Here is a 17,751-nt window from a genome sequence, read left to right as displayed (position 1 = left end):
GCCCTCACTTGGTGGCATGGAGCTTCCTCCTGAGCAAAACTGAACTTGCCCTTTTGCCCTTTCCTAACAGCTCAGGTTCTAGTCTTGCTGAGCCTCAGTTTGTCTGCCTGTGAAGTGGGTGGAGGTGAGCCTACTGCCACCCACCTCAGATGGCGCTATAGGTAAACTAGCCACAGATGTACAGCCCATATGCAGCACGACAGCCTGGGTCCAGGTCCAGCACTCTCCATAGCTTAGCCCTAGACCTCCACAGACCTTGATTTCTACACCCCTAATTTCTAAATTCCAGAATTTTTTTTATTTATTTATTTATTTATTTATTTATTTATTTATTTATTTATTTATTTATTTATTTATTTATAGCTGAAACAGGGCCCTGTGCTGGCTAGTTTCTGGTCAAGTTGATGCAAACTATAGTCAGCTGAGGGGAGAGAGAGCCTCAATTGAGAAATGGCCTCTGTAAGATCATGCTGTAAACAAGCCTGTAGGGAATTTTCTTAGTGATGTGGAAAGGCCAAGACTACTGTGGGTGGTGGGTGTCATTCCTGGGCAGGGAGTCCTAGGTTCTATAAGAAAGCAGGCTGAGCAAGCCACGATGAGCAGGCCAGAAAGCAGCCCTTCCCCATGGCTTCTCCATCAGCCTCTCCCTCCAGGTTCCCACCCAGTTTGAATTCCTGCCCTGGTTCTTCCCTTAGTGGACTGTGGAATTCAGGATATGTGCGCCTTTATAAACCCCTTCCTCTCCAGGCTGCTTCTGGGCGTGGGGTCTTTTCAAAGGCCCAGAAATGTGCCCGAAGGCTCTGAGTACCCTCTGCCTTTGCTGTGTTTCCTCTGTCTCACCTAGCCTTGGGTTAAGTACGACAAACAACACATGACCACAGACTATCACATTCTTACATTCTTATCGTCCGCCACAGCTGCCAGCTCCAGGGGTTGAGCAGACCCCTGGGAAGATGGACAGGCAACAAACAGTAACCACCAACCAGAGCGTCCAAGGGACACAGAGCCCAGGGCTGAGAGGACCAGGGCTCTCTGTTCCCCAGAGGACTTTGGACTCGGTGGGTCCTGCTTTACTTGCTCTGCCTATCTGTGGATCAAGGCCTGATGCCCTCCTGGCTCTGAGTGGGGAGACTTGGCTCCCTCCTGCTCATACGTGTACTCGGAGATATTGAGGCCGAGAACCAGCAGGATGGAGGGGGCAGAGCTGGAGAGGCACCAGCATCTACAGGAAGGACTGTGCAGTCAGAAGAGGGCTGCAGCGCTGGTCCCTACCCCTGGGAGCCACTCAGGCTGGGGAAGTTCAGACACCAGTGAATACTAGCACAGTGTCCCCCCCAGGGCTTCCCCAAAAAGGGGTGGTGTGTGCTCTTCCTTCCTGAACATTTCCCAGCACCCCACTCTTCATCATTCGCCTCTTAGCCCGCAGCCTCCAAATCTTATGGCTGTAAACATTTAAAAGATGCATCTGCTGGTCCTCGGGTAGGACTGTGAAACTGAGCTGGATCCCTTCTGGGCTCTGTTGAAATCCAAACTTAGCCCCTGTCCTCTCCTTAGGGATCCAGGAGGCCTGGGCTGCTCTGGCAGGGCTTTCAAGTAGAGACAGGCCAGGGGATAAGGACAGGTTTGCACCTGTCAAGGGCCAAACAACTAGAGGAAACAGAAATGAACCTGTCCTCTGCAGCGTGGATCAGTAATGCCGACCTCACAGAGGTGACCGCTGACTAAGGAGCTGTGGGGAAACCCGACATGATGGCGACAGCGGAGTGATGGGACTGTAAAACAGCCCTGCCGACAGCTGCCACTGGGCTGTCTGGGTGCTGGTCTAGGAATATTACTACAAGTTAATTCATTGAGCCCTCAAAAAATCCACCTGAGGTGGAACTGTTTTAGTGTCCATGCTACAGATGAGAGAAGTTCAGAGTGGCTAACCAACTTCCCTGAGCTCACACAGCCAATGTTTTGAACCCAGAGAGACTTGCAATTCCGACCGCCATGTAAAGGAATCGCAGTGCTATGCCGGTGGTCACATCATGGTGGGTGACTGGGTCACTCTCCAGACGACCACTTACTCTTCTGGCCTCCTGCCCCTGCCCTCCACTTTCCCACCCTATCTTCCAACCACACAAAATATATATTCATTCTCCAGCGCCCCAACTTTATCTATGTCCTTTGACTTGGTGTGAGCTGACCTCTAACCCTATAAACATGGAAGTCCTGAGCCGCTTCCAATGTGAGCTGATCACTCCCCGCAGGGGTTCTAGAACCTCTGTATTTGGTTCACCCAGAAGCACAGCCTCTTAGCCATAAATGCCATGTGGGTGTGATAGATAGGTGGATGGACAGATGGATGGACGGATGAACAGAAGGACAGTTAAAAGAAAGGTTGGATGGATGATAGATATACGGATGGATGGATGGATGGATGGATGGATGGATGGATGGATGGATGGGCAGAACCCTCTAGAGTATCCCCTAGAGTCCTGGAGGCTGTTTACTCAATTATGCAGAAAAGCACCCAACTCCATTCTGTGCATCAGCCCACAGTGCCTCCTGTCACCCACAGATGACCCCGTTTACCACACAGACACGTCTCTAGAGAAATGGAACAGAGTGAGCAGGTGGAACCACAGACACTGGGGCATTCAAGGCAAGTGTGGAGCTGTGCACAAATCGGGGTTGGCACAAAGAAAGGAAGAGGCCTTAAGGGCTGGCAGGGAGGCCTGAGATTTTGCAAACACGACAGGAATTACATGAATCATCTGATTGAAACCCAACCTTCATTTCTTACTAAAAGGCAGAGGCGTTTTCCAAGAAGAAAACAAGATTGCAACGATGGCAGAACCGCAGCCAGTTTTCTGAGAGCATCCTACTACTTAATACAAAATAGAGCACTCGAAACCTGCAGCAGCCTGGCCACAAGGCTGCTGCCTCTGATATTCCTGTCCTCCCAACTTGTACGTTCTTGACAGTCCCCAGACACTGAAACAGAAGACCGAGGAGAGTCCGAGGCAGAGAAGTCAGTAAGGGTCATCAAGGAAGACAATGGACAACAACCCCGACAGTGGTGCCAACGGGGAACATCCCGCCAGCCACATGCTGTCCCCCTCTACCTACATCTGCACTGACAGCGACCTCAAGGTTCACCATCCACAGCAGTGGGAGGCTACCATTCTCCTGGATGCCTCGTGTCCCCTGAAGAGTGCAGCTGAAGTCCCTGTGTACCTCCAGACGTCTGCCCAAAGTGCCTAACAAGTCAGCAGGGGTTGAGGGAGATGGTCAAGCATTTGGTGAGGCTCCCATACTCTCCCTGAGATGTGCACACACTGTTCTCACTAAAATGCTCCCAGAAAGAGAAGACAAGGGAGGCTGACATGTTCTGTGCCTTCTGGGCTGGACCTGTTACCATGTGCCTTCCTAGAATCATTGAAATTCTAGAAGAGTCTATTCATGCTACTAGAGTGCTAGAGAATGCCTGCCTCCTCTTCTGCCCTCTTTCCCCTTTGTTCAATACTCTGGAACAATGGTTCTCAACCTATGGATTTCGACCCCTTTAGCGGTCATACATCAGATATCCCATGTATCGGACATTTACATTATGAGTTATAGCAGTAGCAAAATTACAGTTTTTAAGTAGCAACAAAATGTTATGGTCGGGGGTCACCACAACTTGAGAAACTGTACTAAAGGGTCGCAGCGTAAGGAAGGTTGGGAACTGTTGGTCTAGAAGAAGCTGCAGCCTCCAGGGCGATCTGCATGTTCTATCTTCCTGTGACTCCACATGGCCTCTGGTGGCTGGCTTTGTGTTGAGCCTGGAAGCTCCTGGATGCCCCTTGTTTATCTCTACATGCAGCAAGGGGTGTTCTGACGGACGGGCTGGGTCACTTGAGGGCCACTCTGACGAATGAGCTCCTGAACATCACCGTAACCCCTCTCAGGACCAGGGAACAGGACACTTATCCACTTGGGTCGACCTGCAGAGTACTGTGGCCTTCCTCACTGTTTAGAGAGATTCGTTATGCTGTAACTGGTTTGCTTTTGTCAACGGTAAGGAAGAGCATGGGTCCCCTGCCTTTGCTACATCAAGACCTGGAGGCCATTCCCTGAATCCCCTTCTATGCCTTGAAATGTCTTTCCATAGAAATCTATACCTGTCAGTCTGGCTTTAAACACTTATGTGGGCTGCGGTGTGAGCCAGGTGGGTCTCTGCAATGTACTAGCTGTGGTGGCTTCCTACCTAAGAAACAAGGCAATGTGCCAGGTGACCTCCACCCAATTCGCTGACCTGATGACTTTAGCGCTGCCTAAGCCTCCATCTACACTCTGGGAGACACAGGGCAACCAGACTAGGCATAGTGGCACTAAAAGGGTGATTAGAAAATGCAGGTGGCTTGGCTCTTAATAAACCACATTATTAAAACACTAGACATCCAGGTGTGTGTGTGTGTGTGTGTGTGTGTGTGTGTGTGTGTGTGTGTATGTTATAACAAATACAATCAATTCTATTTTTAAAAGAACAACATGTCCAATGCTTAAGCATACACCAGCTACTGGGGTAAGGCCTCCATGGACATGGTTCATTTCCCTGTTAGGAACGTGGTCAGTTCCGTGTACTTGAATATGCTTTAAATGAGGCTCACCTCCCTAAAATTCCAGAGGAGGTTTAATTCCTCTGAGGCTACGGTGCCAAAGCGATGTTAGTACTACACTCCTGGGTCTCTGCAACTCTGAACTGAAAAACGGAAAAACAAAACAAAGGGAAGCAAAACAACAACAACAGCCAACCAACCAAACAAACAAAAACCTCTCCTTCCATTATAAATTGTCCAGGCTTCAGTGTCCTGCTATGGCAACAGGAAGGAGGCCACCGAACCATGGATTCTTGCTGGGGCCAGGTACTCTCTCGCTGCTCCGTAACATTATTTCTATCCCACAGACGTCAAGTCTTCCGAGTTGTGTTGGAAGGTACTGGGAAGTTTCTAAACGTCCTCAAGTGAGGTTATTTCATAAGCAAAGCTCTGCAAGTCTTCTGCCCTGTGCCTCTCTTTGAGGCTTTGGGGTTGAGTAAGCCTCCTGGTACTGCACCACACGCCGGAGGCGATCAACTTACAGAGTTTTAGCTCATCATTTTGGAGAGTCTGCAGGCTGTGGACCCCACTACTTTCAGCTCGTGATAACACATTGCGGGCAGGAGGCAAAGTGGGGCAAGGGCATCTGCCTGCTGGCCATGGAACGAAAGAGGAAAAGGAAACGCTGGAGTCCCGCTACCCACCCTGTAAGGGCAAGCCCTCTGCTCACAAGACCCCTCACTGCCATTCCCACCGGTCCCCATATCAGGGGGCTGAGAGAGGCTGAGGAAGCCTGTCTTTCTTTGGGGAACATTTTCTCAAACCATAGCAGGTGCCTTTGGATTTCCCGGGAACTCTCGCCTTTTGCTCACGCGTTCAGGTTAAGGCCTTAGAACTGGAATGGGTGGTGGCAAGGGCGCTGCCTGAGTCTCTCATCCCCAGAGAAGCCAGCAGTTTGGAGCAGCCCTTAGCAGCTCTTTCAAATTTATGTCAGGAGGAGTAATTAATGTTTCCTGTGAATTTATGAAGTTTAAAAAAAAAAGCATGTCACCAAATCCCCAAATATGTAACGTTTTTAAAAATGCACACACCCACTCACACTTAATTTATGTTTGCTTGGAAAGGGAATGTGGGTCATTGCAGAAAAATAGAGGCATAAAGAAAAGAAAATATATCCACTGTGAGCACCAGGATCTGCCTCCTTCCAGTTTCTTCCTTGCCATATACATATTTAAATTTGTTTACAATCTTTTACGATTCAATTACATAGTTATAAGTAGAAATCACCATGTAATTAATTGTAATTATGTTGTATGTCTCACTTTGGGCTCCTGCTTTCAATTCCTTCACATCTTCCCGTGGACTTTTTCCTGTGGAAACAGCATGGCGTTACTTATTTCCAGAGCTGCTGCCTGGAGGTGCAAAGGAGAGAACACTGGAGAAAGCCCCTTGTGGCATCAGGAACCTGGGAGGCCTGACAAATAGATTCCTGAGATGTGACACACTTGAGCCACTGGAGCAGACCACACTAACCACAGCCTCTTGGACTCAGAGCAGACATCACTAATCACTCATAGCCTCTTAAGCTCAGAGCAGACATCACTTATTATTACACACAGCCTCTTAAGCTTAGAGCAGACATCACTAATCACCCACAGCCTCTTAAACTCAGAGCAGACATCACTAGGCAACCACAGCTCCCTTTCCTATCAAACCCAGATGGCCTAGGAGCCTTTTTCAGCACTGTGCTCTCCACAGCCACATGTTGTATCCCTGCACAGGGCCCTGCCTTTGAAAAGGCCACTTTTAAGTAGCTCCAATTCAGCTTCCCCTAGGACTAAGTAATCATTGCTCAGAACATGCATGCAGCCTCTAGCACACACACTGAATCCTCAGTTGGGTCTTTTGTATTTTGCTAGGACCTTTGCTAAAAACCTGCATGGAACTAATTGGGTTTAGGCTGTTGAAGTCAGGGCCGTGTAGTATCCAGTGGGCCAGACTCGTCCCTCCGACATGACTGGCAGCAGGGCAGTTTAGGACCAGTCCCTTCCAATCCCCAGGCCTCCAGGACATAAGAATGCCATCATATGACATTCAAACCAACTGTAGGCTGCAGGTAATGGGCCCTGTGGTGACTGTCGCAATGTCTGGCATTGTCCATTCCTCTGTGTATGGACTTCTGTGGAGCTTCCAGCACAAGGGTAATTGCATTCCCAAGTGGGCCCGCTCTGAAGTCATTCAGCTAGAAAATTACAAGCCACTGCAAGGATGTGCTTCCATACGAACGAGCAAAGGCGAATTCAGCATCCAGCAGCCTGAAGTGCCCAGCAGCTCCATGCATTTTTACCACGTGACCCTAGCATGCTGCCAGCATCTCTCATTGAACACTTAACTCGCTCCTCCACCACAGCTTGCCTGCCTAATCTAGCCTGCTGAGCCTGCGGGCTCTGCAAGGCTGATGCCCCCACCCCACCCCCAGCTCTCCAGAGCCAGCCCCAGGAGGCCTGCAGTCAATTGGTATGCCTGCAAGCAGGGTAGCAGAGAGCACACCAGGCCACACAGTCCCCAGGCACTGGAGGCCTGCTGGGTCACACTCATCCCTGCCACCATTGGCTGTGGAATCTGGCAACGTCATATCCCCACCCACAGCAGTCTGGCCCCTGCTTCCCTGTGGAGCACCGGTTTCAGGGTGGCTCCCCACTGGGATCTTGGGGCAATCATCCTGGTCCCTGCTAGTCCCTGCTGATCCCTCCTCCTAGGTTTCTCCATTATTTGTGGCCGTCCTGGAGAAGACCCAGGCACAGCCTCCAGGCTGGCTTTCTGCAAGCAAAGGAAAACCCTCAAGATGACCAAGGGCACTGTGTCTCCCAAGTCCGATTTTACCTTGACTGTCCCAAGGTCAATCTGGATTGTTCTGCCCACAGCTTGCTTCCTGCACCCACCGAAAGGTTGGGAGTGGGGGATGGGCCCGCCCATCCCAGGCTTAAATCCCATCTTATAGTGAAGAAAAATGAGGCTCATCCCTGTTTACTCTTAGATCTGTTTCTCAAGGATTGGGGTAGGCCCCGCTGGTACCCTTAGCTACAAATGGTTCTCTAACTCCCGTTCCAGGAAACGGCAACCGCCTTTGTTTCAGAAAGTTGGGATGACCCTCTTGCAGCCCTGCCTTTGTTTCAAAAGGTTGTCACAACCACTTGTTGTTATGACAGCCTTGTTAGGACCAACTTGCTGTGCTCCGCTCCGGTAACCCCACCTATTTGCCTGGCAAACCCCTAGTGGAAGCTCCCTAGCCCTGAGCTACAAAAGCCTCGTCCTCCTCTTGTCCAAGGCCGACCTCTTGCTTCCTACCTTGGGGGGAGGCAGCCAGTGCTTACAAATACAAAAGCTTGCTTAATTAGTTGCTAGCTTTAATTAATTTGGCCATGATGGTTTGGGTTATGGTCTTTCTTCTCCCATTTTTGGGATTAACATAGAGGGTAAAAAAAAAAAAACCGAGCAAAAAGATGGAGTTTTGGGGCTAGAGAGACCGCTCAGTGGTTAGGACTACTTGCTGCTCTTGCGGAAGACTGGTTTGGTTCCCAGCACCCATACGGTGGCTAATGATCATCTCTAACTCCAGCTCTAGAGGATGCCATCTTCTAGCCTCTGCAGGCACTGCACACACGTGGTACCCCTAATTCATCCATGCAGGCAAACACTCATCCACATTAAATATTTTTTTTAAAGTTAGAGACAGCAAGATGCTTTTCTTAGAGCTATGGCTCCATATTTACATGTCTAAAACTTTGCAAATACTCTAACAAAGTTCAGATTAGAAAAAAACGACATTAGGGTATCAACATCCTTTGTTTCCTCTGACTGCAAAGATGAGGAACCCAGGGTCACATATAGGCCAGGCAAGCGCTCTACCACTAAGCTACCATCTCTAGCTCTCTTTACATTTTGAGACAAAGTCGGCCAGGATGGCCTTGAACTCACTCTGTAGCCCAACCAGATCTTGACCTCAAGATCCTTCTACCTCAGCTTAGGAGAAACTAGGCTTATAGGTCTGTGCCAACAGGCCCCACTCAAGATTCCTTAATTAGGAGACTCAATGTACCCTAAGCCTTTATTCCAACTATACACAAGTCAATGTTACACAGACTGGAAGGACTGGGTGCTTTCTCAACGTGAAACAGCTATAAATATCAGAAAGTACGAAAAGTCCAGCTGTCCTGCTTCAGTGACCATGGTACAGCAAACACCACCCTCCCGCCACGTCAGCTGAGGGAGTGACACAGGCCCGTGCACACAGCTGGGGCAGCTGGGGTTCCATTTTCTGGAGTCTCTTCAAAGTCTCTCCTATGTATGTACGTAAGATAATCATGTGTTTAGGGCTATCCGCATTGACATTTTCACACACAGAGACGTGTCACAAGGGCTGCTGAAGCCAGCCAGTGTCCTTTTACCATGCTTTGCAGAATCAAAACGAAGGTACTTGCTTGTGTTTAAAAACAAGGGTGTACAAGTAGGAGGTTATGAAAGAAGGCTTCCTAATACCTTGCCCACTAACAGCCATCCCGAAAGACTACCAGAACCATCAGCTTGCATAGTGGACTGAGCAGCCTCTGGCAAAAAAAATGTCTTCAAGGATTTCTGCCTAGCAACCCCATTCATTCAACCTGGAGTTGGTGCCACAGGGCATCATTGTAACCAAGGATTACTGCTTTAAAACATCTAAGGCCGGGGTTGGGGATTTAGCTCAGTGGTAGAGCGCTTGCCTAACAAGCACAAGGCCCTGGGTTCGGTCCCCAGCTCCAAAAAAAAGAAAAAAGAAAAAAAAACATCTAAGGCCATCCTCAATCTTATCTTTAAAACCTTGCCCTATCTCTGCCTCCTGGAGCACCCACCTGGTCCCAACCAAAGGTCTCTGTTTTCCCAAATAAAATGCCAGTACTCTCCAGTTGCCTTCAGTTAGGGTGAGTTATAGCAGAATGACCCCATGTTACCAGGTCCTGACAAACTGCTTCTAAAGTGGACCTGCCGGGATGAGTATGTGTCAACCTTGGCATCAACACCCAGTGACTATGGACCTCCTGCTCTGACAACAGCCCCCCATGAGGATGGTGCCACTTGAACTCCCATTTCTCTAGTGCTCAGTGAGGTTGGGCACGAGGGAGTCTTCTGAGCTATGCTGCCTAGTGTTGTGTGTTCCTGTGTATCCAGGGCCTTTCCTCCAGGTACCCTTTCCCTCCTGTGCTCGTGGGAGGGAAAAGAGCATCCACTCAAAGAGCAACGCCCAGGGCTCGGGGTAGCAACATTTCCTTCCACCTTTCCCCGAAAGACCCTTGCCTCTGGGTTCCCATACTCCTGGGCTTGGTAGTACCCTTGCTCCTGGTTCCCCTGGCTGTTTGCACATCCCTCTTCCTCTCCCATCCTCATTTCTGCTGTACAGAGCAATAACTGGTCTGGAGCAGCTGCTCGGAATGTTCCTTGACTGATTCAGTCAGGTTTTGAGAAAAAGAAAAGTCTCTCCCAGCAGAGAATAGCTCAAATAGAAGAAAGTATAAATTTAGATAGAATGTCAGGCTTGGCCACCTTCCCAGGTCCTCATCAACTTGACACCCACAATGAATTCTTGGGCTGCCCTGGAATGGACAGTAGGCCTCCTTGAATCCAGTCTTGGGCTTTAGCTTCTGTTTCGCTTTGAGCCTCAAGTCCTGCACTCCCAAGTGCTCGGCCTGGACAAGGCCTTGTTACACCTGTCTTTCCACAGCCCAGACTTGAGTCTTGGGACTTCCTCAACACGAAGCTCTTCCCCAGGTTCTCTCGGCTCTTGGATTTGTTCCTCCCATCCTTCTGTTTATTTTCATCCCTTTTTATCTGAGCACAGAGCAGCCTCCTAACTCTAACCATTCCCTGCCTCTCCATCTCAAACCCAGATTCCCACAATGCCAGCCACTGTCCACTCAGCCAACAGGCAGGCACAGCCAGCACGCCACTCTGCCCTGGCTCTGCCACAGCCCTCTCCCACCCAGCCTGTCCTCCCAACTCTCACCGGCACAGAAGGTCCTGCCTCTTGCCAACCCAGGTTCCTTGACAACTGAGACCCTTCAAGGGGAATGGAGGAGACTGGTGGGTCAAGGAGGTCAGACAAGCAAAGCTCATGGGCAATGGGTCCTTGCTGAAGGGTGCAAAAGAGAAACTCAGCAGGCAGAAGGCACGATATAGAGGCCCAGAGATTCTCAGGGTGGGCAAAGCACTCCAGGAGCAGGCAGAACCTGTCCCCAAGTCCACAGACTCAGGATTCATTCTCTAGGCACATTCTTGGGACATCGTAGAATGGCCAGTGCAATTGTCAAGGACCACAAGCTCTGAACAAGCCAGAGGGGACAGAGATGCAAAGCCAGGGGCCATCCCCATCTTAGGACCAATGCATCACCCCAGTAGATATTCCCATAGCCTGGTACCAGTCAAATCCCCTCACTGTACACATTGTGGAGCACCTGACTAAGGCAGCCTAGGAAGGAAAAGTCTAGCTCACAGGTTTCTCTGCATTACATTGTGGAGGAGAGGAACCTGGAGAAGGTTAGATCTCAAGCCAGAAACAAAGAGCTGGGTGTGGCCGGGCTCACTCCTTTTACATTGTTCTCCTGAGAAAACTCAAGGGGGTCCATGCACACCCTCAAGGGCCTAACTCCTCCTACACTACCACCCTGGGCACTGAGTCTTCAACACACAGACCTCTGGGGTGGATACTGCCAACCAGAGTAGCCCTCTCACACAAGCCACTTCTGCGCCAACTTGATAGATAGGGCGCTGTACTAGCTGGGTTTGTGTGTCAACTTGATGCAAGCTGGCATTACCACAGAGAAAGGATCCTTCCTTGAGGAAATGCCTCCATGAGACCTAGATGTAAGGCATTTTATCAGTTAGTGATCAAGGGTGGGAGGGCCTTTGTGATTGTGGGTGGTGCCATCCTTGGGCTGGTAGTTTGGGGTCTATAAGCAAGCAGGCTGAGTAAGTCAGGGGAAGCAAGTCAGTAAGTAACATCTCTCTATGGTCTCTGCATCAGCTCCTGCTTCCTGCCCTGTGTGAATTCCAGTCCTGACTTCCTTTGGTGATGAACAGCCATGTGGAAGTGTAAGCTGAATAAACCCTTTCCTCCCTAACTTGTTTCTTGGTTGTGATGTTTATGCAGAAAAAGAAACCCTGACTAAGACAGGCACTAGGGATCAAGAAGGAGAGAGAGTCTGCCATTAGGTTTAAGAGTTGGAACCAGGGGCTGGAGAGATGGCTCAGCAGTTAAGAGCACCCGACTACTCTTCCAGAGGTCCTGAGTTCAATTCCCAGCAACCACATGGTGGCTCACAACCATCTGTAATGAGATCCGATGCCCTCTTCTGGTGTGCCTGAAGACAGCTGCAGTGTACTTATATATAATAAATGAATAAATCTTAAAAAAAAAATTAAAAAAAAAAAGAGTTGGAACCAGAATCTGGATCTGCCTAGTCTTGGCTTGGTGCTTTGACTGCTCCGTTACAGGACCTGAGAGATTTGCCTGGTTCTCACCCAGGCCTGGGGCTCTCTGCACCTGCCCTCCCTCGCTCGGGATGAGAGAGAGTCTGAGGGTTGTAAATGAGTACATTTTTCCATGGTAAGTGACCACAGATCTATGCCTCGAGCCCTTCTTACAGGGAGGCTTGCACAAATGAGCGAGGCTGAAAGAGTGATCTAAGTCCATAAGCCAGCTCTGTCCTAACTCAATACCGTGTCCCACCTCCCTACCACATCGCTGGCCCTGCCCATCCCAGAGGTTCTACAAAAGAAAGCCTGGTGATATTTATTAAGTGAGCAGATGCCCACATGCAGACACAAGAATGGCAAATTCACACAGCACTTCCCAGTGGCAGACCTGCATTAAGTCACCAAAGAGGAGAGGGCCTTTTTTGGGGGGGGGGTAGCCTAGCCCAAACCTCAGTTCTCCTTTCTCCCATTTTTGCATAGTGTGCCTTTCAGAGAGAGGTTTTCTAGCCTCCTCTGCAGTCATGTGTGACCTTAGGACTACTCAATACCAGTGGAATGTGTGTGGAAGGAACAGCAAGGTTTCCAAGTTCCTCGCTTCCGTGATGCCCGAGACATGTTCATTTCTTTTACCATGAGGTTAAGAGGTCATTGGGTCGCATCATAAGGAATTGTGGGGCAACACAACAGAAGGAAACTAGGTCCTGAGCAAGTATGTGGGACAGAACTTCGACAGTTTGCCTCTAGACCGAGAGAGCAGTCAACCCCTATCTCGCTGGAGCCACTATGCCGTGGGGTCTTACTACAGTGCTAACTTGCTAGTCCTGAACAAACGCAAAGCACACCAGTCATATCCCTCCGGTGTGGACCTGGGTTCAAACCCAGGGTCACTTGCTCCTTAACTCTGTGACAATGACAAGTGGTTGACCCTCTCTGTTACCTCACACAGGACACGAGGGGGACAGGAGACACTACTGCATTGGAGGTAGGAAGACAGGAAGCACAGTGAAGCAGGCAACCTCAGTGTCCCTGTCGATGAAGCCCTGGTCCTCATTTGTTGTTCTTTCTGAGCCAGAGGAAACAGCTGTCAGGCTGGTCACATGTGGTGAGTAACATGTTTTGCTGCACGGCTAACCTCACCATCCCTTTACTTGTTCCAGTGCAAACTGCCATCACTTCTGGGGGTGGAAGCTACCTACAGATGGATCTAGGAACCAGGAAGAGCTTGGTTTCACCCTGAGGGGCCTGAGGACTGCGGCTAAGAAAGCACTGAGAAACTGGAGCTCATTAGACCCTAATGGTCTCAAAGAGGATGGGGAGGACAGGCAAGGGAGGAGGAGGGCAGGGTGGGGGTGGGGGACACTGGTACTGAACTTGGAGCACAGTTTGTCCCCTTGAACCTTAGGCATAGTGTGTAACAGCTTCCTCTGAGATTAAAACACTAGATCCCGCAGTAAACTCCATAAGGAAGAGAAAGCAAACAACTCAAAACAGCTTCAGGAAGTCTCTGAAACTGATCAGATTCACTAGGCTCCTCCCTGTCAGAGAAAGCAATAAAAGCTAGGAGTCCCCTTCAGACTGAGGGAAGCTCTCAAAAGAGAAAAACTGCAAAGATTCTTGAGACCAGACCAGTCGCCTGGAAGGAGCAGAAACCAGTCAAGCTGCCTGGAAGAGGTTTGGACCAACTGAGGCACCCAGAAAAAGACACTCTCCAAGCTGCTTGCATACTGTGCCGTGTGCTCCAGGTTCACAGATTTGTGAGCTGTTTCTATGCTGGGGTGGGCTTTGGTGAGGCAGCTGTCTTTGAGTCATTTCCGTTCCTGTAAGTAACCTCTCACCTATAGTCCTATAAGTAATCCCAATAAAACCCACTGGTTCACCAAATTGGACTGTAGTGGTATCCATACTTTGGTTTGTCATGGGATCCCTGCTTGGGATGAGTAAATGTGTTCCTCCTCAGAAAAAGCTGTATGACAGAGCAGTGTAGGACTTTCATCTCCACGGTGAGGTGCTGACTGCGAGGGTGGACACAGCTCCATGCTGGTGCATTTAGAGGAAGAAGGGAGGGGATTAGGTTAGCCTTGATCACCGGAGTGGGATGACTTAAGCCTAGAGACTTTGTAAGGGGAGACCAGAGACATAGTGCCCTCTGACTCTGACGCAAAGCCCACAGCGGATGCAGCCCTTGACCCCTGGACTGGAGTCCTGAGTCAAGACCAGCCTCCTGTTTAATGAGGTTTGCAGCATGCAGGACTGTAGGAGTAGCTACGGGCACAGTCCACTGCAGTTAATTAAAAAGGTGGATGCTTCAGGGTAAAGTTCACGAGCAGGCAAGGTTTCCTGACGCAACTATTTCCCCTTAAAAAGATAAACCACACACACACACACACACACACACATGCGCACACACAAAGGTATCTTAAGTACAATACATAATACAGCAAACGCATTTTTGTTTTCTTTTTCTTTCTTTTTGTTTTGTTTTGTGTTTTGAGACAGGGTTTCTCTGTGTAGCCCTGGCTGTCCTGGAACTCGATCTGTAGACCAGGCTGGTCTCTCACAGATTCGCCTGCCTCTGCCTCCTGAGAGCTGGGATTAAGGGTGTATGCGCCACCACCCAGAAAATCCCTTTTACAATTATATATAAATATATTTATTTTCCTAGAGGAACTGAAGCCCCAGGCGAGCGACCAGAGGGCTGCTTTGGTTATAACTGTGACCTGACACAATGACCAGGAGGACCCATACATGTCACCAGCCTGAGCCCTACAGTCCTCAGCCTTTTAGTCTTTATTAATAAAAACAGGCAGACGGGCTGGGAATATGGCTCTGTGCATGGAAGAGACTTTGCCCAGCACACTGGAGGTCCTGGCTTCCATTGCTATGACTGAAGGAGGGGAGAAGAGAGCCACTGAGAACTTTGATCGGGAACTGGCTCAGGCTCGAGGACATGTTTGAGTTCCATAAAGATCTTACCGTGTGGGATGTCAGAGGGATTGAGAAGGATTTATAAAGCTGAGTGTCCTAGGGTACAAGGACATTGTGTCCTGTCCCCCAGAACCAGACCTGCTTCCTAGAGTACTAGAGACACAATGGGTGCCAAGACCCAGAAGTGAGTTCTACTGTCCTGTGGCAGTGGTCGAGTGTGGCCTTCGAACAGTGATGGGTCAGAAGCGCTAGCCGAGAGGATGTAAATGCATTTCCCCGCAAAGAGATAACAAATGTCCCCACCTCGCTTTGGACACTATACAACGTATACATGCATCACAAGACATCCTGGAAATACTATAGTTTTCCATTTCTTACTGTCTTAAAATTTAGGAAACTAGAAAACAGCAAAAAGAATTTAAGAGAAAAGATGGTCTCAGACAAACCATGGACACGATGGTGTCCACAGGATGACCTCACTTGGTCCCGTCATAGCCATTTTTCTTTTGTGTCAGTACACATGACGTCTGCAGGATGTCTCTGAGCAGGTTCCCTTGGTTAGGCACTAAGTGACTGTACCAGGTCCGAGAGTTTAATCAGAGACACCCCTTTCCCTCCAGGGTCTAACTGGTTACTGCCAGCAAAACACACAGGGCAATGAACAGCCAGAGTGCTGGGGCCCAGAGTGCATGGAGAGGAACTGACATCCGGGTCCCCTCATTAAGCCTAATTATCCACATTTCTTTCCTGCTATAATCTCTGAGAGGTGCAGAAAACACGTCAGTTCCACTGAAGGAAGATTGGTAATTGCCCTCCATAAACTAGGTTAGGAACTTCTTTAGACATTATTACTCTTCCGACACCAGGCAAGTCTCCTGCCTCAAACCCATTCGGTAGGTTTTGGGGATTCGACTTCTGGGAGTAGTCTGTTTTCATAGAAAATGGTTCTGTACGGATGGACGGAGCTAGGAGACCAGACTCCTCATTAGCACGTAGAATCTCTTCAGAGGGCTCGCCAGGGCCCTGGATGGCTCCAGAAAGGATCCGATGCCAAAGGGCTCCTCGGAGCCGCATCCAGATCAATATTGGGAACTGGCCTTCTGGGAAATCACTAATGGGCTGTGGAAAACCACGTGGTGCATTAATGAAGAGCTTCACAGCTGTCCTAGGATCTCGAGAAAGGATAGCCAGAGGCCAGGTGTTGGGACCGACCAGCTCCATCACATTACAGCTCCTCCCCAAGCCGAGCGTTCTCTCTCCTGCATGGTAGAAGGAGAGAGCTGTCCTCTCTCTTCTTCTAAAGGTATCCAGGCTTGGAACAAGGGGTGCCCTGGGTTGGCTGTACCTCATTTTCCTCAGACACCAGCCAGCCTTGCAGCAAACCACGGCTGATGTGTGATGTGTGATGTTTCTGAGACCCTTCAACCCTGTAATGTACTGCACGGGAAGAGAACAACATACGCAAACAGAGGGAGAGAGCTGCACGAGGCAGAGCAAAATGGAATCTGAGGAGAACCAGGGGCTCAATTATTTGGAGGGTCATTTTGTCTAGCCCATGTGACAAATCCATGCTCACAGAACACCATCTCTCAGGCCAGAAGATGCCCGCAGTCGGCTGTATTTTGGTGTACGCTCAATGAGACTGCAAAGCAGCAGGAGAAGGCTAGTTGTGGCCAGGTTCACCGCATGCTTAGGCTTTTAGAGAGAGTGATCATGGCGGGTGTTAACCCCCAGTCTGACCACTTTCAGGATGTGAGGCTTGGCCGGGGGTGGGGGGGTGTCTCACTCAAGTCTCTGTGCAGAGCTGGAAGCCAGCAACGCGTTTTCCTTTGTTCCCATGGCCACTTATTTACGGCAACCTTCTCACATCCTGCACTAGAATGTAGTTTATTTTCAGGATTTATTTTTAGTAATTTAAATTACATGTGTCCGGGGGGGGGTTGTGTGCACGCCAGTGCCATGTCTGCAGAGGACATGAGATCCCCTGAAGATCAAATCACAGATAGCTGTGCACTGTCCCTTATGGGTGCATGGAAACCGAACCCTATTCTGCAAGTGTCCCTACCACTGAGACATCTCTCCAGTCTTATTATTTCTTTTAAAACTAGATTTAAAGAGCAAAAGGAGAGAGAGAATTTGTATAAACAAGCAAAGACAAAAAAACGGAGTTCAAAACAGCTACCGTAAGAATCACGAACAGGCAGGTGAGTGCCGGGGTCGGGGCAATGTCCACATGGAACCATGAGACACGAGGATGGAGCCAAGTGTTTGGGTGGGAGTCAAGCCTCCAAAGTGACCTCAGTGGGACAACAAGCCAGAAAGCATCATTGCCAGTGGGCTTCAAGGCCTGCAAAGTCCCAGGGCATGGCTCAGCTCTGACCAGCAGGTTTCTATCCAGAGCTCAAATGTCACTTCTGCTCAAAGCTCACTTGGCTACCACAGTTGCCAGGTACCCTCTCTCCCTCTGCTCCCTGACCCATCTCAGGCACTCTCTCAGTTGTTTGCCAAATGCCACCTCCCCTGGGGACAGCTCCCTTCCTCTGCCACTGTCACCTGTATTTATCTCCATGCCAGGTTACACACACACACACACACACACACACACACACACACACACACACACACTGTAGCAATACTAAGGACGGAACCAGTTCATCCTAGGAGGGCTGCCCAACTTCTGAGTGCGGGACATGCACCAGCATTGTCTGAGCCAGTAACTTTTGTAATGAACATGTCTGTAAAACGTACAGGCGTG

The 17,751-nt window shown here is 49.6% G+C and overlaps 1 protein-coding gene and 1 non-coding gene across 4 annotated transcripts in view; one reads left to right on the top strand and one right to left on the bottom strand.

Moving 5' to 3' along the window:
- Mgll (monoglyceride lipase) overlaps nucleotides 1–17,751 on the bottom strand; it is a 102,005-nt gene that overhangs the window by 66,654 nt on the left and 17,600 nt on the right. The window lies entirely within an intron of this gene.
- Nucleotides 9,294–9,366, top strand: Trnav-aac19 (transfer RNA valine (anticodon AAC) 19). The gene has a single exon. It is a non-coding gene; the product is annotated as a tRNA-Val (tRNA).

The sequence above is a fragment of the Rattus norvegicus genome, chromosome 4, assembly GCF_036323735.1.
Source record: "Rattus norvegicus strain BN/NHsdMcwi chromosome 4, GRCr8, whole genome shotgun sequence".
In the NCBI taxonomy this organism is placed as follows: Eukaryota; Metazoa; Chordata; class Mammalia; order Rodentia; family Muridae; genus Rattus; species Rattus norvegicus.
Note: the sequence above shows the minus strand (reverse complement) of the source record. Positions and strands in the feature narration are given on the sequence as shown.